The following is a 22,189-nucleotide window of genomic DNA, read 5'->3' as shown; positions in this document are numbered from 1 at the left end:
TCATACCTGTAATCCCAGCACTTTGGGAGGCCGAAGTGGGTGGATCGTCTGAGCTCAGAAGTTCAAGACCAGCCCGGCCAACATGATGAAACCTGTCACTACTAAAAGTACAAAAATTAGCTGGGCGTGGTGGCGGGTGCCTGTAATCTCAGCTACTCAGGAGGCTGAGGCATGAGAATTGCTTGAACCTGGGAGGCAGAGGTTGCAGTGAGCTGAGATCACACCACTGCACTCCAGCCTGGGTGACAGAGCGAGACTTGTCTCAAAAAAAAAAAAAAAAATCAAGATGTCCACAGGGCTGGTTCTTTCTGTAGGCTCTAGAGAAGAATACATTTTCCTTTCCTTTTCCAGTTGCTAGAACCTGCCCACATTCCTTGGCTCCTAGCTCCTTCCTCTACCTTCAGAGCCATCAGAGTAGCATTTTTCCCCCGCTCTGGCCTTACCCCTCCCTCTTGTAAGGACCCTTGTGACTATGCTGGGCCTGCCTTGAGGTTACAGGCAGCCCCATTCTACCTGAATCAGTTTCATCTTCCCATCCCCAGATTCTTAACTACATTTGCAAAGTCCCCTTTCCCATGTAAGGCAACTGAGTTCAGAATAGCAATGTACTCAACTAAAATCACATTTTACACGCCTATTTGCAAGTAAAGATGACAACAGCACCTTCCCAAGAAGACTGTAGTAGATGCTGGTGGTGGCTGCCCATATCTCCTCATGCTAATCATGTCAGTGCACTGGCCTTTTCTCAACTGCCAGAATCCATGTGTTTTTGCCCCAAGGATTCCTCTGGTCCCTTGAGCCCACTTTGCTACATGTATGACAGGCTAGAAATGCCAATAAATTAATGTCCCCTGACGACTGGCAGGGTTGGTATATAAATACCCCAGCTCCCTCCCCACTGGATGGAATAACTCTGAGGCAGGTGTTTTCCACCCGCTCCGAGTGTTTCCCAGTGCGATTCAGCTCCTGTTACCCTCAGGGATAACTTACCTGACATGAAAGCTTTCATCAGCTGGCTTCCCTACCTGGTTGTAAAACAGTGAAAATAATGTCCATGATGCCTGTCTGACAAGGTTTTTGCATGAGCAGAAGACGCTGTCCCAATGCTTTGTAAATGCTAAACTGGAAAATCAATTACAGTGGTGTTATTATGAAACTATTAAGTCTGTTAGGTACCTGAAGATCATCTGGTCAACCCCCATACCCATAAGAAGAAGAAAGGGGACAGACCTGAGGTCTTCAGCGAGTTGAAGCAGAGCAGAAGCATAAAACTCAGTGTCCTAATTCTTAGTCTGCTGGGCTTTAACTCCATCATGATGTTTGTTATCAGATTCTCTCTTAAATGATTTTGACCTTCCTGAAACCTCTATTTACTCATATGAAACATGGAAAGAATTACCTGACACCCACATTGTCACTACATAAAGTACTTGGAGAGTCTTCAAACTCTAAGGGGAGCCCAGCCCCTCTCTTTACAGGTGGGACTCATGTACAAGTTCAGTTGTAAAGTATAGACACAAGGCCCTTCATTTATTGGACAAGCACTTATAATGTGTTTTCTGTATGCCAAACACTGTTCTCAGTTCTTTACAAATATCAGTTCATTAAATCCTCATAACATCTCTATCAAGTATACTATCATCATTCTCGTTTTACAGACAAGGAAACTGAGGCATAGAGAGGTTGAGTAGCTTCTCCAAATTATGGAACATAGCAATGGACCCAGGAAGTCTGACTCCATGCTAGTAAATACTACACTATGTTGAGTCACCTTCCTTTTTCTTATATTTTCTCTGCCTCCAAACTCCCTCCCCTCATCTTCATCCTTGGGCCAATTAGGTAATGTCCAAATCATAATAGCTCTCATCCAAGATGTTTGACATTTCACAAAACAATTTAATGAAAACTGACTTAAACAGCTAGGACGTTTTTAGTTTCCCATAATGAGAAAGTGCAGAGGAAGGATGGAATTCAAGCACAGTTTGGTCCAGAGTTTGCCAAGTCATCCTGACTGCTGCTCTGTATCTCTGTGACTTTCAGTTTTGCCCTTGTCCTGTGTCGTCTTCATTGCAAGGCTGGCTTCCCTCATGGAAGCAAAACACTCTCCCATCCCCATGGACCCTGCCCAGAGGAAGAGAGGGATCCTTTGACCCAGTTTCCCTCTGAGGCTCCCTCTGCCTCTGAACCATGACTGGGCCATTGCTGGGGTCAAGAGTGTGTCTGCTGTCCACAAGTTACATGGATACCCAGGGCAATTGAGACATGGAGGGGTGGGGGGCATTAAATGGAAACTGTTGGCCACACCAGCCTGTAGGACCCAGCCGAGACACTGTCTTCTCCATGAGACCTCCCCCTGTCTCTTTCTCTTCCCACTTTGGGAGAGTGGCTCTCTCCTCTGAATCCCCATGCTCTTGCTCTGCCTTGCCCTGACAGCACTGACCACTTAATATCCTCTTATTATACTCCTTCTGGATTTTCTCCACTTGCCCTTCCAGAGCCCCTCTCCACTCTCCTCCACTCTTTATTGCCCTGAGGGTCCTCAACAGACAGGCCGTTTCTCTAGTTAACCTGCTCCAATCAGATTTGGCTCCACACCACGCACCAAATGGTTCTTGCCAAAGCCACAATTGCCCTTGGCCTACCAAATCCATCTCACCTTTCCTCTTGGCAGCATGTGAGGTGGCTGCCCCCACCCACCCAAACCTTGTCTCTACTGCTAGATGCCACACACTCCTGGTTTTCCGCATGCTCCTCTGAATGCTTCTTGTTAATCTCCTTTGCTGGCTTCTCCCTGTCCTACCCCACCCCAGCCCCCCTGCTCCCTCCATCACGCTGGGCCATGGTCTGGGCAACTGACCATATACGTTGACTACAGCCACTACCCCTATAGTGTAGGTTTATCTCATGACTGCAGCTTTCATCCAAATTGGGTAACACTTCTCCCTCCTTTCATCCCTGCAAGCCTAGAGGAGGTGAAAGCTTCCCACTGTTGCTGTACCACCATCCCACCACCATTCCTTGCTGCTCCCTTAACCCTGCCTCCACCTCTGTAGACAGTCCCTGCAACAACTGTCTTCCATAAATCCTTTGAGCATGCTGTTTCCTGCTGGGACCCTGCCTAACATGTTATTTCTGTACAGATTTATCTGCCATATTAGTTTATAAGGTCCCTAAGAGCAAAGTCTATGTTTAATTCTTTTTTCACAATTCCCAACTGTGCCTGTTATGCAAGTGGTACCAATAAATGCTGAAAGGAAATTTTCTTTCTTATTAACTGCCTTCAACTTAAATAGAAGGTGAAAAGAATGAAAACGTTTTAAAAAGATATACATCTCCTGGAACAATAAACATTTAGAAGTTGAGTTCAGAAGAATAAAAAACTTTAGAAGAATAAAACACGATGCTAAGTGGGATGTGTAGTCTGATTTCATGGGCTTTACCTGATTCCTCAAATTCATGATTCATACAGAATCCATATGGAATATGCTCTTTCTTCTCCAGGTCCCAGAAATGAAATAGGGTTGCTCCTGTTATGATAGCAGTTGAAGTGAAAAAAAAAAAAAAAATTGGGCTGCTCTGAGATGCAGAGCAGCAGGGAAGCTCCATCACTGACAGGAGTTCTAGGAATCATAGGGTTCCAGGGTTACACCACACCCTACAGATGTGATGGGCTGGTGGGAAAGAGGCCACTGCACAGGACCTTAATTTGGGATTTCCTTCCTACTCCACTTTTTCTTCAATTGCACTGCCACCCCTTCCTTACCAACACTGACTCTTTTGGCCCAGTGCCAACCAAGTTAGAACTACTAAGATTCAGGGCCACAATGGCAAAGAAATGAAAGAAAAAAGGAGAACTCATCACCCCTCCCTCTGCCCCAGTGGTGGTCTCACTGGCTGACTCCCAGTCCGAAATCTTTGGGCCATCCTCTGTCACCTGTGTACATTCCCTAATCCCCAGAAACTGGACCCAAGTGTTCTCTTTAAATAAGGAAGATTCTGACTTCAATCTTCTGTGGATCTCCAAGTCCTCTTTTGGCATCTACATCTGCTTTTGCTCTAACAGATGAATCCAAATACAAAAATGGACACAGGTATGTATGTGTATTGGGGGAAGCAGGTAGTGTTAATTACCTTTATTCTGCTTCTCATGTTTTTAAAATGTTTAGAGAACTTTAAAAGGACTTTGCTCCATCAACTGGACATCCATGTGGATGGCCAAACATATTAGCCCCTCAGTTCCTTTGATCTCCTCATCACCAATGACCTTCTACGCTACACAGCTACCTGCGCCTTGCAATTTCTCTATTTTAAGATCAATCAAACATGTTCCTTCCAAGCACTACTTCCTATCCTTCAGTCAGCTTGTACCATCTGTCTTCGATGGCACATCTCACCAGGAATCGCCACCCAGGATTCTCCTCCCCAAGAATCTCCTCGTATCTCCTTTACCTTTTTATGTCCTTGGTTATTTCCTCCTTATGACCCTCTGATTCCATAAGTCAACATTTCAAGCATTCTTTAGCAAGTGTCTTAAACTCCCTTGCTCCTTTGTCCTTCCGTGGCATCTTCCTAGCAAAAATGCTAAGCTGAAAGGAACCCCAGGCCCTGGCTCCCCCATGCCTGCTCCTGAACAGCTGAAGGCCACTGGAGAAAATCACACATCAGGAACCTTGCCAAATTTATGGTCACCAACCTCAATGGACCCACAGTATTTGCAGCATTGAGAAATACTTACAAAGTAAGGAAACACAGTATATAAGGAAGGAACTCTGGGGACCCCAAAAAGTAAGGATTGCACGCTGGTAAAGAACCCAGCAAACAAAACAAAGAAATAGATCAGTATAGATGAGAACCAAGTGAGAGAGTAACCTGGAAGCAAAGAGAAGAGAAAATTTCAGCAAGGGTTGGCTCACGGCCATTGCCTCTTCTGAGCAAAGTTCTTTGTGTCAGGCCATTCCCTGGGTCAACAGCCAGCCAATAGAGAAGCAGTCGTAGGGTAAGGTGCTCACCCTGATCCCATAAGTGGTTATTCTTGTGCAAAGTTCAGCCCACTTTATCTCCTTTTGCAGGGGGTTGAGAGAGTGGCAGTTTCAGCTCGTAATGGACATTGATCTCAGCAGACATATTGAAAGAACGAGGAAGGGTCCAGAATCTTGAGGTCTTGGAGAGGATGAAGTGAAGATACATAAAGCATAGAAGGAAGGGAGATTGCAGTTGGAAAGTGGAGCACCAGAGGCAAAGTTATCAAAGGTCATGCAAGAATGGGTAGTTCCAAGGTCCAGAGTGTAATCATAAGAGAGAGGTACAAAAGTGAAGTAGGAGGGATTACTAACGGAGTATTAAAGTTAGTTTTCTCTGGATCTCCCTGGTCAAATTATGAGCTCTCAAAAAACACTAATTTTTCCATTTCTCTATTATCTCTAACGCCTGGCACATAGTAGGCACACTGTAAATAAAGAATGGATAGGCATTTAACCTAGCTACTGGAAATACACTGGTCAGAAGAAACAGACACAGTGCTAATGGATTATACAGTCTTCTGGAGGAAGAGACCGACATTAACCAAATAATCAGACAAATGCATCTAAAATTACAAATGGCAAAATGGGTACTGAAGTTAACACTGCACCATGATAATGTGTCATAAAGAATCTGGCCTTGTCTGGGGAGAGAAGGAGTCACTGAGAAGTGATGTCTGAGCGAGAACTGAAGGATGTGTAGTAGTTAGCCAGCAGAAGAAACAGGAGAAGAGTGAGCCGGAGAGAGGGAGCAGCACGTAGAAAGGTCAAGGTGCTCAGCATGCAGAGACCAGGAGTAAGAGTTCTTGGAAACGATCTTGAGAGGGAGGCAGGGGATGACGGAGGGAGAGAGGGATGATAATGTCTGCAACAGTTATGCTCCATCTTCATGGCTAGCAGAACCCCAATTTTGTTCAGATAGCAAGGGAAATTATCACGATTGGTGCAAGCCAATGAAATCTCATTTCCTCTTTGCCAATGACTGGTCTTCTTGAGGTAACAGCTGATCAGTCCAATCAGATGTAAGAGAAAGTCTTATCCAGGACTTGTAGGAGAAATTTTTCTCCATGAAGTGAAAAGCACATAAGGAGAATGCTCATTTTCTCCCAACACTTCCCTGCTGCTTGAGATGGTGTGTTGTGGAAACATGATACTTAGACAGCCAACTTCTGGCCGTATGGAAAAGGCCAAGAAAATCGGAGACATAACCTTAGTTCTGACATCACTGAGTCATCAAAATAAGTCTGGAAATGCTTCACTCCAGACTTCTTGCATGATGCATGATAAATAAATTATAAGCCACTATTGTTGAGTGTTGGTTTTTTTTTTCTTTTTTAACAGCTAAAATAGTCCTAACCATAGAGCAATTTCCAAAATCAGTCATGGAAGAGAATCACATAAAATGATACAAAATGCTTTATATCATCAGTTCCTTTCTCTTTACAAACATCAGATGATTCAGACCACAACCAAACAGATGATAGAAAATAGGTCTTGGTTTGATACCATTTTTAACATAATCTAAAAGATACCCTTGTTATTACTTTGTTCTGTGTACAGCTTTCTCCTTGCTTTCCTTGAATTCTTTGTTCCAGAGAAGAGGTATAGTAAGGATGCTTTGAAGTGATGTGATTGATGTCACTCCTTTACCAGTGTCACTGACAAGGACACATTTACTATCCACATGGACAATGAGCATGCGGCATGGAGTGAAAAGGCCTGCACGCTAATAAGCCCTTGACTTTGACTCAAAGGCATAATCATAATCAGAGATGAATGGGTACTTAGAGATTTTTGGGGAAGGATAGTAATGGGATTACAAGGCCCAAATATCTGGCAACCTATGCAATATCACACAGTCAGAGTAGGCCGAGAGCAAGGCCAACTGATCTCAGCCCAGGACTCACATAGTGTAGTGTATGAAAGAACACACACAGGCTTTGGAGTCAAGACAGACCAGTCTGATTTCTGTGGGTCACTTACTAGCTGCATGATCCTTAGCTAGTTATTTAATCTCTCTAAATTTAAATTCCCTCCTTTAAAATTAGGAATAATAAAATTTATTCTGCAACAAGGTAGAATTAAAGGAGATATCCTATGTAAAACAAAAATCTCCAATAAGTAGTAGGTATTGCCATGCCATATAAACTGTTCAGTTGTGTTTTGGTTAAGAGGCAGCAGAACTAAAGAGCATCTTCATGACAGAGAAGCTCAATTAACAAAGTCATCGAATAACTCATCTGATCTTTCAGATGAACAGGCGATTGCTTATTGCGACAGGTAATCCATACCTTGTTTACAGGTCATTGGAGACAACTTAAAAAACCTAGGCTTGTGTTTCATAGGGATGCTTGTTTCATAAGTTTAGTATTTGATGTCTGTGCCAGTTTTTGTTTGTTTTTCAGTTTTTATTTTATGGGTTCATCTACAGTACAAATAGCTTTATTAGGCTTCTTCCCCCAAAGAGTTTTGTAATACTATGGGAAAATAATACAAAAAAAGCCTAGAATAGGGTGGGTTTGAAGGGTGGGTAGGTGGATGGACAGACAGATGAACAGGTTGCTGACGGAAAGCCCATCTAACTGACTCATAGGTATCCTTTCCAAAGGAACACAAGTCTGACAGTAACTTTCCCTCTTCCCCTTTTTGGTTAGGTCTCTCTATTATAACAATGGTCTGTCTGGACTTTATAGTTCCCAAGTAAGTGGAAATCAGTACAAGCTTTTTATGAACTACTTAGAGCTACAACTAGTATCTGATTAAAGATCTAATGTAGAGATACTATCTCCAGAATCGTCAAAAGTTGGCCTAAAAGAACATCCAGGAAATGCTGTTAGGTCATTCTCTGTCTTGTTATAAAGAAATACCTGAGATTTGGTAATTTATAAAGAAAAGAGGTTTAACTGGCCCATGGCTCTGCCAGCTGTACAGGGAGCATAGTGCTGGCATCTCTCAGCTTCTGGGAAGGCCTCAAGGCGCTTTCTTTTACTCGTGGTAGAAGGTGAGGCAGAAGTAGGCATGTCACCTGGTGAGAGTGGGAGCAGTAGAGTTGGGGGAGATGCCACACACTTTTAAACAAAGACCTCGCTACAACTCACTCACTATCTCAGACACAGAACCAAGCCATGAGGGATCCATCCCCAGGACCCAATACCTCCAGCTAGACTCCGCCTCCATCACTGGGGATTACATCTCAACGTGAGATTTGGAGGGGACATCCAAACTATATCGAATTTAAGAAGTTGTTTTTCCTAAATCAAGCAAAACTGATCCTGTGCAGGAAGCAAATAATATATTAATAATTTCTGTATGCCTGAAGTCCAGCTAGGTTTGCTAAATGAAGGAGCCAATAACATCTGCCCTCCATAGGATGCAAAAGAGAAAACAAAGAAATAACCTCTGTTGAATGCTAACTGTGGATAAAGCACTGTGCTAGATGCTTTTTATATGTGAAATTTTACTTAACTTAAAAAAAAAAAAAATCCCTGTGAAGTCAGTATTATCTGTCCCATTTTGCAGATGAGGAAACAGACTCAGAGTACTCCAGTTAACTTGCCAAGACCCCACAATGGATCCATGGCTGAGCTGATTCCAGGCCAGCTACCCTCGTGAGGATGAGGATTAAAATGATGTACTTTTACTTCTAAAGGTAGTAGAACAGGATAAAATCCATTGTCACTTCTTACTCTCCCCTAGAAATTTGTAATATACATGAAAATATATCTAAGACACTTTGGTGGCTGGATACCACTCAGCAGGTCTAAGCATGATGGTTTATTCAATTGCTGCTGGTGGCTGTGCAGGGGAACATGGCTAGCGCCACCCTGTTGATGATAACACTCTGTTATGGCTGAATGAGCAACTCTTCCTGGAAACCATTGCCATGTACAAGTGTGTTAGAGAAACCAGGTTTTTTGTTTCCTCATCTGGTACAAAGGAACCCTTTCTATCCTTCCCAGGAAGACATTGGTTAAGATATGGCTGAGGGAGGCAAAGGGAATTTTTTTCAGTGGTAGTCGCCGCAGACGGTTGAGGATAAATTGGCATTGTTCTCAATAAGGGTTATTGTAATCATGGTCCAAAGTCTGGCAGGAATTTTTTTATTATTATTAATTTGTTTGCTTTCATTTTTGAAATGAAATGTTTGCTTGTCATTTTCCCGTGCTAGACGGCTGGGACACCAAGGCGGTTCTGCGGCGAGCCACAGGTATGAAGCCCCAGAACTTCCCCCGAGGGCACAGCTTCCATTTCAATTTGGGACGATAATAAAATCTGCTCAAGAATAGTAGTTTGGGAACTTCCTGGTGGTTCAGATTTCAAGCACAGCTTGTGCTTAATCCTCACCCGGGCACCAAGCCTCAGTGTCAGCAGGAGTTCAGGAATCTTCAGGACAAGGCACTTTCCTGAGCATCGGACCAGCGACCACTTGGCTTCCAGTAAGTACTGCTTGGTGTATCTGGTTTGGACTCCCAAGGCTGGAATGATCTAGAAGCTTTTTAGCAATTGAGCAATTGCAAATTTGGAAATGGAAAATTTTGCAGATATGCAGTATTTCCATGGGCTCTTTCTTCATAAGCTTCCTAGGCTATACTAGAGTCAGAGGGAAACAGGATGGACCTCTTGGTATGTTGTATTCCCTAAATCCAAAATAATGTTATATTTTAAATAGGTTAGGCGTGATTGTGGGGAGATTCTCCTGAATGAGATCAAACAGCTAAATCAGAAAGGTTTTCTTTTTTGTTTGGGGGCAACAACAAGAAATGCAAGCAGAACTATGACAAGACTTAATTCTACTTTCTTAGGTAGGAGGAAGAACAAAGTAGGCCAGCTCTCAAGTTAGAATTCTGGTTCTGCTTCTTTTTCATTACATGATCAAAGGCAAGTTGTGTAATCTCTCCGATAACCGTTTCCTCATCTGTAAATGGGCATTGTATCATTGTAAAAATAGTGCAAGCTTTAGAGTATGGTTATGAGGATAGGATGAGATTGTATATGTATATGTGAAATTATATGTATACATATACATAAAATCTTTCATATACATATTGCTTAGAAGTGTCTGGAATGTATTAAGTACTCAAAAAATGCTACCCATTATTAAACAACCATAGAATCATAGAATATCTGAGCTGGAAAGGACCTAACAACTAGCATTTATTGAGCTTCTATTATGCACTGAGGACTGCTCATCAACAGGGTGTCTCCAGTGATGCTCCCAGCAATCTGATGAGGGTGGTAATAACCTTTATGTTACAGATGAACAAATGGAGGTGTAGAGAAGTATTAGAAATGGGTGTAGAGAAGTATTAGAAATGGAAGTGTAGAGAAGTATTATAAAGTATCAAAGATCACATTCCTCATAATTCATGGAGATGAAATTTAAACCCAGATGCCAGAGCTAGCACTCTAAACCACCACACCCTACTGCCTTATCTGTCCTCTCATTTTTATGGTGGGTGGGGAGATGAACGAGGAATGGTCACAACACACGACTCCGGAGCACTTCACAGACACTGGAAGGACAGAGATATCCTCCAAAGCACACTTTGACATCCACAGGGTACAGGGCAGGCAAATGTTATTTGGGAGTGTCCATGAGCATGAATGTGGTGCTGTGTGGAGTTCTGCCAGGGGACCTAGGTCCAAGTCACCTCAGTCTTCTCTCAAATGCAGCTTTTCATTTGTAAAATGAGCTGTCTCAGAATGAGGCCATTCTGAAACACGCAAAAAGAGTATGCAAATGCATTTCATAAACTTTAAAGGCTTTAGAAATATTTTATTTTTAAAAATGATTTTTTTGGCTTTTTGACAAAGAGCAGCTCAAAAATAGTGGCGTGATCTAGGGTCACTGCAACCTCCGCCTCCCGGGTTCAAGCGACTCTCCTGCCTCAGCCTCCTGAGGGATTATAGGCAAGTGGTAGGATTACAGGCGCGGACCACGATGCCTGGCTAATTTTTGTATTTTTAGTAGAGACAGGGTTTCACCATGTTGGTCAGGCTGGTCTCGAACTCCTGACCTCGTGATCTGCCTGCCTCAGCCTCCCAAAGTGCTAGGATTCCAGGTGTGAGCCACCATGCCTGGCAGTCCTTATTCTTAAATTTCCCCTGGAGAAAGCGAGCCTCTGGCATGGAGAAGGGCTTATCTTGGGCTTCCTCTAAGCCAGTGAGGCTTTCTCAACTATATTGGCTCCATGACATCCTGCCCTTTGCCCTGTTCTTATCTCTTCTTGGTGTTGCCATCCCCTAGCTCTCTTATCAAAGCCTCTTATGCAGCAAGAACAGAGAAAGTCCAAGGAAGACAGCTCCTTCAGTCATCTCAACAACACCTCCGCAGAACCACCCACTGAGTGAGGACAAGCTGCTTGGATGCGTCCCCGTTACCACAGCTACTGTCAGCCTCAGGCCCAGGGAGGGAAATACTAAAGAAAGAATGGGAATGGGAAACTCATAACCCATCTCAGCAACATTCATGAGCATGATCCCGATACTCACTGAAGCGGTGGCTGGTCAATGAAACACACATGCTGTTGCTTGGGGACTAACACTAACCCTTCCTTTTGACAGGCGAGGACGCACAGCCATCATGGAACCCAAACCTCAGAAGAGTCCAGGTACCCGAGGGGTATAATCTCAGAAACAAATATCTTTTTATTGAAAATGCCCCACAGTTCCCTTCAAGCTAACCAAGATACAGAACTTGGTGGTTTTTGTGTATATTTTGTTTTGTTTCTTTTGTTTGCTCTGTTGCCTAGGCAGGAGTACAGTGACGCGATCTCAGCTCACTGCAACCTCCCGGGCTCAAATGATCCTCTAACTTCGCCTCCTGAGTAGCTGGCACTACAGGCATACGCCAGCATGCCTGCCTAATTTTCATGTTTTTAGTAGAGGTGGGGTTTCTCCATGTTGGCCAGGCTGGCCTCAAACTCCTGGCCTAAGGTGATCCGCCCGCCTCAGCCTCCCAAAGTGCTGAGATTACAGGCATGAGCCACCATGTCCAGCCCCAGAACTTAGTTTTGGTGGGGATAATGGGTAGCATTCTATGACAATGTTTTTGGTTTGGGGAGTGTAGCAGGAACTATTGGATTCAATTAATTATTGTGTAAGAGTTTACCTGTCTAGAAGTTTAGCATTTTCTGATTTTTGTGAGCCAAATTTTCCATTCATTGCCCAAAGACAATGTTAATAGCAAACTATGGGCCAGCAAAGATTAGAGAATATTTTCTTAATTTTACATGAAACTCTCACTTAGAGAAGCTGCCTGCATTGTCTCTACAGCTTATTATGAGGGTAGCTCAATGTATGGTATTCAAATATCCTTGCTCATATTCATACACTTCTTTGTAGGTGAGTGGACAGAAAAGCTAAATTTAGGATGAAGTCACTTAGTAGTTAAATTATCCAATTCAACTCAAAAATATTTACAAAGCACCTATTACTAGTAAGTCTTTGTGCTTTGGGTTGCAGGGGATATACAGATTAATAAAGAGGAGTCATTGCCCTCAAAGAGTTTTAAAATGTTGTTGGTGGGAGGCTGAGGCAGGTAGATCACTTAAGATCAGGAGTTTGAGACCAGCTTGGTCAACATGGTGAAACCTTGTCTCTACTAAAAATACAAAAATTTGCCGGGCGTGGTGGTGTGCGCCTGTAATGCCAGCTAATGAAGAGGCTGAGGCAGGAGAATCCCTTGAACCTGGGAGGTGGAGGTTGCAGAGAACCAAGATCGCATCATTGCACTCCAGCCTGGGTAATAAAGCAAGACTCTATCTCAAAAAAATAAAATAAAATCTTGTCGGGAACTTAAACACACGCAAATCACTGTGCTGGGAAATTAAGATTAGCCTGTGATGGAAATCATGAAATAAGTACAAATGCTATGGGGTCTGAAGAAGAAAAAGCATTTAAGTAGCAATGAGAATCCAGAGAGGTTTTATAGGAAAGGCATTTGAGCTAGACCCTATAGGAGGAGTAGGGATTTTAAAGAAATCAGAAAAAAGAGCACATCCCAGAAGAAGGAACGGCATGACCAAAGCAATGAAATGGTATAGAAGCAGAATGTGTCAGAGCTGAATATACTTACAAGGTAGGAGAAGGGAAAATGGAGGATGAGGCTGCAGAAAGTTGTTGCCACATTGTGCCAGACCTTGACCACATGTGTCAGGTAACCTTGAAGCATTTTGAGCATTTTAAGTATGGAAGCGGCGTGGTCAGATCTGCATTTTAGATTTTTTTTTTTTTTTTTTTTGAGACGAAGTCTCACTCTGTCGCCCAGTCCGGAGTATAGTGGCACGATCTCAACTCACTGCAACCTCTGCCTCCTGGGTTCAAGCAATTCTCTGCCTCAGCCTCCCGAGTAGCTGGGATTATAGGTGCCCACCACCATGCCTGGCTAATTTTTTTTTTTTTTTTTTTTTTTTGTATTTTTAGTAGAGACAGGGTTTCACCATCTTGGCCAGGCTGGTCTTGAATGCCTGCCCTCGTGATCCACTTGCCTTGGCCTCCCAAAATGCTGAGATTATAGGCGCGAGCACCACACCCAGCTGATTCGCTGTATTTTTAATAGCTTTATTGTAGTTTATTGTAATTGGCAGACAATAAACTATATATATATCTAAAATATACAATTTGATACAAGTTTTGATATGAAACATAAACAGGAATACCTCAGAGATATTTCAAGCTCATTTCCACACCACCGCAACCAAGCAAATATCACAATAAAGCTAGTCACATGAATGTATTGGATTCCATAAAAGTTATGTGTACACTATACTGTAGTTGAGTGTATAATAGCATTATGTCTAAGGAAACAATTTGCATACCTTAATTAAAGATATTTTATTGCTAAAGTTTGCTAACAATTATCTGAGCCTTCAGTGAGTCATAATCTTTTTGCTGGCGGAGGGTCTTGCCTCAGTGTTGATGGCTGCTGAGTAATCAGGCAGGTTGTTGCTGAAGGTGGGGGTGGCTGTGACAATTTCTTATAATAAGACAACGGTGAAGTTGACCACATCGATCGATTGTACTTTCATGAAAAATTTCTCTATAGCACGTGGTGCTGTTTGATAACATTCTACCTACAGTGGAACTTCTTTCCAAATTGGAATCAATCCTCTCAAACCCTGACTCTGATTTCTCAACTAAGTTTATGTAATATTTTAAATCCTTTATTGTGATTTCAAAAATAAACACAGCATGTTCACCAGCTGTAGATTCCATCTCAAGAAAACTCTTTTCATATCCCATAAGAAGCAGCTCCTCATCTGCTGAAGTTTGATCATGAGATTGCGGCAATTCAGTCACATCTTCAGGGTTCACTTCTAATTCTAGTTCTCTTGTTATTTTCACCACATCTGCAGTGACTTCCTCCACTGAAGGAAGTTTTGAACCCCTCAAAGTCATCGGGGAGTATTGGAATCTACTTCTTCCAGACTCCTGTTCATGTTGATATTTTGACCTCCTTCTAGGAATCACGAATATTTATAATGACATCTAGAATGGTGAATCCTTTCCAGAAGGTATTCAACTAACTTTGCCAAGATCCGTCAGAGGAATCACTGTCTACAACAGCCATAGTCTTATGAAATGTATTTCTTAAATAATAAGACTTAAAAGTTGAAATTACTCCTTGATCCAGGGGCTACAGACTAGATGTTGTGTTAGCAGGCATGTAAACGGCATTAATCTCCTTGTACATCTCCATCAGAGCTCTTGGGTGACCAGGTGTATTGTCAATGATCACTAATATTTTCAAAGGAATCTCTTTTTTTTTCTAAGTAGCAGGTCTCTGCAGTGGGCTTAGAAATATTCATCAAACCATATTATAAACAGATATGCTGTCACCCAGGCTTTGTTGTTGTATTTATAGAGCATGAGTAGAGTAGATTTAGTATAATTAAGGGCCTTAGGATTTTCTAGCTTTTAATTGAAAGTGAGAGACATGTAACTCCCCTTTCACTTGACACTCGCCTTCACTAGGAGGACATTGTAAAGTTATTAATTGGCCTAATTTCAATATTATTGAGTCTCACTGAATAGGGAGCTCCAAGGAGAGGGAGAGAGATGGGAGAATAGCCAGTCAGTGGAGCAATCAGAATACACACATTTTTTAAGTTCACCATCTTATATGGGCACCATTCATACTGTCGCAAAACAATTACTCAAAGATCACTCATTGCTGGTCACCCTAATAGATACAATAACGATGAAAATGTTTGAAAGGCCGGGCGCGGTGGCTCAAGCCTGTAATCCCAGCACTTTGGGAGGCCGAGACGGGCGGATCACGAGGTCAGGAGATCGAGACCATCCTGGCTAATACGATGAAACCCCGTCTCTACTAAAAGATACAAAAAACTAGCCGGGCGTGGTGGTGGGCGCCTGTAGTCCCAGCTACTCCGGAAGCTGAGGCAGGAGAATGGCGTGAACCCGGGAGGCGGAGCTTGCAGTGAGCCGAGATCCGGCCACTGCACTCCAGCCTGGGCGCATGAGCGACTCACCAAAAAAAAAAAAAGAAAATGTTTGAAATATTTCAAGAATTACCAAAATGTGACACAGAGACACTAAGTGAGCATATGCTCTTGAAAAAATGGTCCCAGTAGACTTGCTCAGTGCAGGGTTGCCACAAACCTTCAATTTGCAAATAAAGAAAACTGCAATATAGGCAAAGCACAATAAAGTGAAGTGCAACAAAATGAGGTCTGCCTGTATTTCATACGTGTGACACCTGGGAAACCATCGAGATGGTAAATGTGGCCGGGTGTGGTGGCTCACACCTGTAATCCCAGCACTTTGGGAGACTGAGATGGGTGGATCACCTGAGGTCAGGAGTTCGAGACCAGCCTGGCCAACATGGTGAAACCCCGTCTCTACTAAAAATACAAATATTAGCCGGGTGTGGTGGTGGGCACCTGTAATCCCAGCTACTCGGGAGGCTGAGGCAAGAGAATCACTTGAACTGGGAGGCAGAGGTTGCAGTGAGCCAAGATTGTACCACTGCACTCCAGTCTGGGTAATAGAAGGAGATTCCGTCTCAAAATAAATAAATAAATAAATAAATAGTAAACATACTCATCACTCTTGATGTTTTCTTGTGCCTGTTTGTAATCCTTTTCTGCACACCCAATCCCAGTCCCCATTGTTCTGTTTTCTCTCTAAGTTTGTTTGTATTTATTAGAGTTTAACATAAATGGAATCATATAGCATACACCGTTTTGTCTTTTTTCACTCAGCATAATTTTTAAAAAATATATCCATGGTATTGAGTGCACCAATAGTGCAGAAATAGTTCATGTGTTTTGATGAGTAGTATTCTATTATACGGATGTACTACAATTTGTTGATTCATTCACCTGTTGAATATCCAGGTTGCTTCCAGTCTTTACTTATTATAAAGCTAATATGAATATTTGTGCATTCTCTTTTGTGCATTAATTTTTGTAAAATCATATATTTCTTTATTTTAGCTAGAAGCAAAATGGCTGGGTCATATGGTTGGAGTATGCTTACTTTTCATCCAAATTTGTTAGATTTTTTTTTAAAAGCTTTATTAAGGTATAATTGACATACAGTAGGCTGACATGTTTAAAGTCTACAATTTAGTAAGCCTTGGCAAATGTACACACCCATAAAATTATCACTTAAGTCAAGATATGAGCATATTCATCAACCCCATGAACTTTCTTCGTCCCCTGCCTCCCAGTCTTCCATGCAGTCATACTTTCCCAGACAACCTTTGATCTGCTTTCTATCCCTATAAATTAGTTTGTGTATTCTGGAACTTTATATAGATATACTCATGCAGTATGAACACTTTCTGTCTGACTTCTTTTACTCAGCATAATTTTCTTGAGATTTACCCATGTCTTTTTTTTAAATAACATTTTCCTTTTTATTTCTCCCTTTCTAAGAACATGTAAATATAAAGTACAAGAACAAGATACATATTGCTATTAATATGTATTAACAATTGTTAGCATTTTTAAGTATTAGCTCCAAGACTGAAAGAAGGGAAGGAGAAAGGAAAGAGAGGAGGAGGAAAGGTAGGCAATAGGGAGAGGATAAGGAAGGGAAGAAAGCAGGAAAACAGAACTAAGGAAGGTTGAGCATATTTTCCCTTGTTTTCCTAGAATTTGGATTTCTTTATTTTTGGTTTGCCGGTTTGTATCTCTCAAAATACAAACAGTCTTTAATTTTAGAATGTCAGAGTACTTTTATTTTAGTTAAGGCTGATCTTTTTTAATTTTTAAATTAACATAAAAATCAATTTATTTATGGTGTACAGTATGATGGTTTGATGTATATAAACATTGTGAAATGGCTAAATCAAGCTAATTAACATATGCATTACTCCACATATTTTTATGGAGTAAGTTAAAATCTACTCTCTCAGCAATTTTCAAGTATATATTAACTATAGTCACTATGTTGTACAATAAATTTCCTGAGTTGCATCTGTCAATAGTTTGTTCCTTTTTATTCCCATATAGTATTCCATTGTATAGATGTATCACAATATGTTAATCCTTTCACCTGTTGATAACATCGGGGTTGCTTCCAGTCTTTGGCTGTTACAAATAAAGCTGCTATCAACATTCATGACCAGTTTTTGTATTTGTATATTCCTTTACTTAAGAGTAGAGTGGGCCGGGTGTGATGGCTCACGCCTATAATCCCAGCACTTTGGGAGGCCAAGGCAGTAGTATCACTTGAGCCCAGGAGTTCCAGACCAACCTGGGCTACATGGTGAGGTCAAAGCTGCAGTGAGCCATGATCATCCCACCTAGGTGACAGAGCAAGATCCTGTCTCAAATAAACAAACAAAAAGAGTACAATGGTTCTTTAACTTTTAAAAGAATTTAAAGAAAAATAACAATTTTAAAGTGAACAGTTTGGTGGCATTTAGCACATTCACAATGTTGTACAACCATCACTTCTATCCAGTTCAAACTATTACCATCACTCCAGAAAAAAGGCTTACCCATAAAGCAATTTCTCCCTGTTCTCCCTTTCCCTCCAGCCCCCGTTAACTGCTAATCAGCATTCCATCTCTAGGGATTTATCTATCCCGGATATTTCACATCAATGAAATCATACAATATTTCACCTCTTGTGGCTGGCTTCTTTCACTCAGCATGACATTTTTGAGGTTCACCTACATTGTAGAATTTATCATTACTTCATTCCTTTTTACAGCTGACAAACATCCCGTTGTTCATGTATGCCACAATTTGTTGATCCATTTATTAATTGATGGACATTTGCACTGTTTCCATGTTTAGCTATTGTGAAAAGTGCTACTTGAACACGTGTGAGCACGTATGTGTTTGAGTACCTGTTTCAATTCTTTTGGGTATATGCCTAAGAGTAGAACTGAGGGATCATATAGTAAGCCCCTGTTTAACTTTTGTAGAAATCACCGAACTGTTTTCTGCAGTGGCTGAACCATTTTACATTCCATCACCAGTGTATGAGGGTTCCAGTTTTTCCACATCCTTACCATTTTATTTTCCATGTTATTTTACTTTTTAAAAAAATTAGACCAGGCACAGTGGCCCACACCTGTAATCTCAGCACTTTGGGAGGCTGAGGTGGTGGGTCACCTGAGGTCAGGAGTTCGAGACCAGCCTGGCCAATATGGCAAAACCCCCTTTATACTAAAAATACAAAAATTAGCCAGGCATGGTGGCAGGCACCTGTAATCCCAGCTACTCGGGAGGCTGAGACAGGATAATTGCTTGAACCTGGGAGGCGGAAGTTGCAGTGAGCCAAGGTTGAGCCACTGCAGCCTGGGCCACAGAGTGAGACTCCATCTCAAAAAAAAAAAAAAAAAAAAGAAAAGAAAAGAAAAGAAAAGAAAAGAAAAAAGTTATGCCCATCCTAGTGAGCATGAAGTGGTTTCTTATTGTAATTTTGATCTACATTTCCTTAATGACTAAATGTGTTGCACAGCTTTCCTTGTGCTTATTGGCCATTTGCTTATTTTCTTTACAAGAATGTTCAAGTTCTTTGTTCACTTTTTAGTTGAGTTGTTTGTCTTTTGTATTGCATTGTAAGAGTTCCGTATGTATTCTGGATAGTAGGCCCTGGTCAGACATATGACTTTTGATATCTTATTCTGTAGGTAGTATTTTCACTTTCTTAATAATATCCTTTGATGCACAAAAGTTTTTAATTTTGATGAAGTCTAGTTTATCTATTTTTTGTTTGTTGCTTGTGCTTTTGGTATCATATCTAAGAATACATTGTCAAATCCAAGATCATAAAAACTTACACCTATGTTTTCTACTAAAAGTTTTGTAGTTTTATCTCTCATGTTAAGGTCATTTATTTATTTTGAGTTAACTTTATTATTTGGGATGACATAGGGGTCCAGCTTCATTCTTTTGCGTGTGAATACTCAGTTGGCCCAGCACCATTTATTGAAAAGACTGTTCTCTCCCAATGGCCATGACCACTAATGTATGGGTTTGTTTCTGGACTCTCAATTCTATTCCATTGGCCTATGTATCTTATCTGTCCTTATACCAAAACCACACTCTTGATTATTGTAGCTTTGTAGTAAGTTTTGAAATTGGGAAGTGTGTGTACCCTTTGTTCTTTTTCAAGATTATTTTGGATATTCAGGGCGCCTTGGTATTTTAGATGATTTTGAGGATTAGCTTTTCCAGTTTTACAAGAAAAAAAATGCCATTTGGATTTTAATAGAGATTGCATTGAATTTATAGATTGCTTTAGGTAGTATTTATATCTTAACAGAATTAAGTCTTCCAATTCATAAATATGGAGTGTTTTCCCAAAAATGTATGTCTTCTTTAATCTATTTCAGCAATTTTTCTAGTTTGCAGTGTACCAGTGTTTTTATCTGCCTAAATTTATCCCTAGGTACTTTATTCTTTTGGATACTATTGTAAATGGAACTGTTTTCATAATTTTATTTTTGGATTCTTTATTGCTGGTTCATAGAAATATAGCTAACTTTTGTCTGTTGTTCTTCAATACTGCTGAATTTGTTTATTAGCTCTAGTAGTTTTCATGGATTCTTTGGGATTTTTAACATATGAGATTATGTCACTTGCAAATAGAAATGATTTTACTTCATTCTTTTCAATTTGGATGTTTTATTTCTTTTTACTTATTTTGGATGCATTTTTTAATGTTTTAAACAACAAGTTTGCTAAGAATTTTCAATCAAGAAGAGTAATGCTAGCCTCATAGAATGAGTTGAGAAATATTCCCTTCTCTTCAATTTTTTTGGGAGCCTTTGTGAAGAGTTGATTATTTCTTGCTTACATGTTTGATCAAAGTGAACAGTACAGCCACTTGGGCCTAAAGTTTTCCTTATGTGAAGAATTTTGAACTACAATTCCAATTTCTTTAATAGCTATGGGAGGCTATTCAGGTCATCTATTTCTTCAGTGACCTTTGTTGGTGTATTTCAATGAATTTTTCAGTTTATCTAAGTTGCCAAATTTATTGGAATAAAGTTGTCCATAACATTTCTTTATTATCCTTTTAATATCAGTAGACTCTGTATATATGCCCCCTGTCTCCTCCTAATATTGGCAAACTGTGTTTTCTCTTCAGTTTTTCTGGTCTATCTGCCTAGGTAGAGGTTTGTTAAGTTAATCCTTTTAATGGATTAACTTTGGTTTCATTGGTTGTCTCTGTTGTTTTTCTATGTTTTCTTTCATTGAATTCCACTTTTATCTTTATTATCTCGCTTCCTCTATGTACTTTAGGTTTCTTTTCTTTTTTTTTTTTTTTTTTTTTCCAGTTTCATGTTCAGTTTCAGGTGGAAGCTGAGGTAATTAATTTGAGACTTTTGTTCTTTTCAAACATGGCCATTTCTAACAAAGGCATTAAAAATTTTTCTCCCTAAGTACTGCTTTAGTGGCATCCACAAATTCTGATATCTTGTGTTTTAATTGTCATCCAGTATAAAAAACTCGCAAATTTATTTTTGGGATTTTTTAAATCTAGAGATTATTTATTTCAGGATCTTTTAAGAGGTCTTTCTGTTATTGATTTATAATTTGATTTCCTGGTGCTCTGAAGACATGATTTATATGATTTGAGTGCTTTTTAATTTATTGAGACTTGTTTTATGGTCCAGAATATAATTTATATTAATAAATGTTGCATGTGCCCTTGAGAAGAATGTATAATCTGTTGTCATTGAGTGGAGTGTTCTATAAATATCAATCAGGTAAAGTTGGTTGGTAGCGTTGTTCAAGCCTACTGTATTCTTGCTGATTTTCTACAAAATAGAAGAGAAGGGAATATTTCTCAACTCATTCTATGAGGCCAGCATCACTCTTCTTGATTGAAATCTCTTAGTAAGCTTATTATTTAAAACATTAAAAATGCATCCAAAATTTAAAATATCTATTTTAGAACTATTTGTTCTATCATTTCTTGAGAGGGATATTGAAATTTCTGACTATAATTGTGTATGTGTCCATTTATTCATGCTGTTCTATCAGTTTTTGCTTCATGTATTTTAAAGCTCTGTTATAGGGGCATATATGTTTAAATTTTTATGTCCTCTTAGGATTAATTCATCCCTTAATTATTATGAAATGATATTCTTTGTCCTTGGTAATATTATTTTCTTTAAAATCTACGTTGATGTTAATACAGGCACTCCAGCTTTCTTTGACTAGCGTTGGCATAGCATATCTTTTTTTCCAGTTATTTCCTTGTAACCTACTTGTATTTTCATCTTTAAAGTGTGTTTCTTACAGGCACCATAGAGTTGAGTCTTGCTTTTTTATCCAATCTGGTCATCTCTGTTTTTTAATTGAGGTGTTTAGACCATTTACATTTAACATGATTATTGATATAGTCCAGTGTAAGTGTATCATATTATTATTTATTTTCTATTTGTCCTATTGGTTATTTATTCTCCCTTTCCCTTTTTCTGCCTTCTTTTGGAATAATCAAATTTTTTATGAATCCATTTTATCTCCTTTGTTGGCTTATTAGTCATTACTTTCTGTTTTGTTATTTTACTGATTGCTTGAGGGTTTACACACATCACAGTCTAACTTCAAGTGATAGTATACCAATTCACATATAATAAAAGAACTTTACAAAAATGTATTTCCATTTTTCCCTATTGGCCTTTATGCTACTGTTGGAATGCATTTTACTTGTACATATGCTATAATCTGCAC

At 40.2% G+C, this 22,189-nt stretch overlaps 1 protein-coding gene across 3 annotated transcripts in view; it reads left to right on the top strand.

Annotated features, from left to right (window-relative positions):
• Positions 1–300: 300 nt before the first annotated feature.
• Positions 301–22,189, top strand: part of PLEKHS1 (pleckstrin homology domain containing S1) — a 40,666-nt gene continuing 18,777 nt past the window's right edge. For all 3 annotated transcript variants that reach the window (XM_021943686.2, XM_021943685.2, XM_021943684.2), the window contains exons 1-3: positions 301–8,667; positions 9,187–9,454; positions 11,583–11,629. The gene's annotated coding sequence lies outside the window, so the exon portion shown is untranslated. The remainder of the gene's footprint in view (positions 8,668–9,186; positions 9,455–11,582; positions 11,630–22,189) is intronic.

This window comes from Papio anubis, chromosome 11, assembly GCF_008728515.1.
Source record: "Papio anubis isolate 15944 chromosome 11, Panubis1.0, whole genome shotgun sequence".
In the NCBI taxonomy this organism is placed as follows: domain Eukaryota; kingdom Metazoa; phylum Chordata; class Mammalia; order Primates; family Cercopithecidae; genus Papio; species Papio anubis.
The sequence above is the reverse complement of the archived record's forward strand: the minus strand, read 5'-3'. Positions and strand labels throughout refer to the sequence as shown.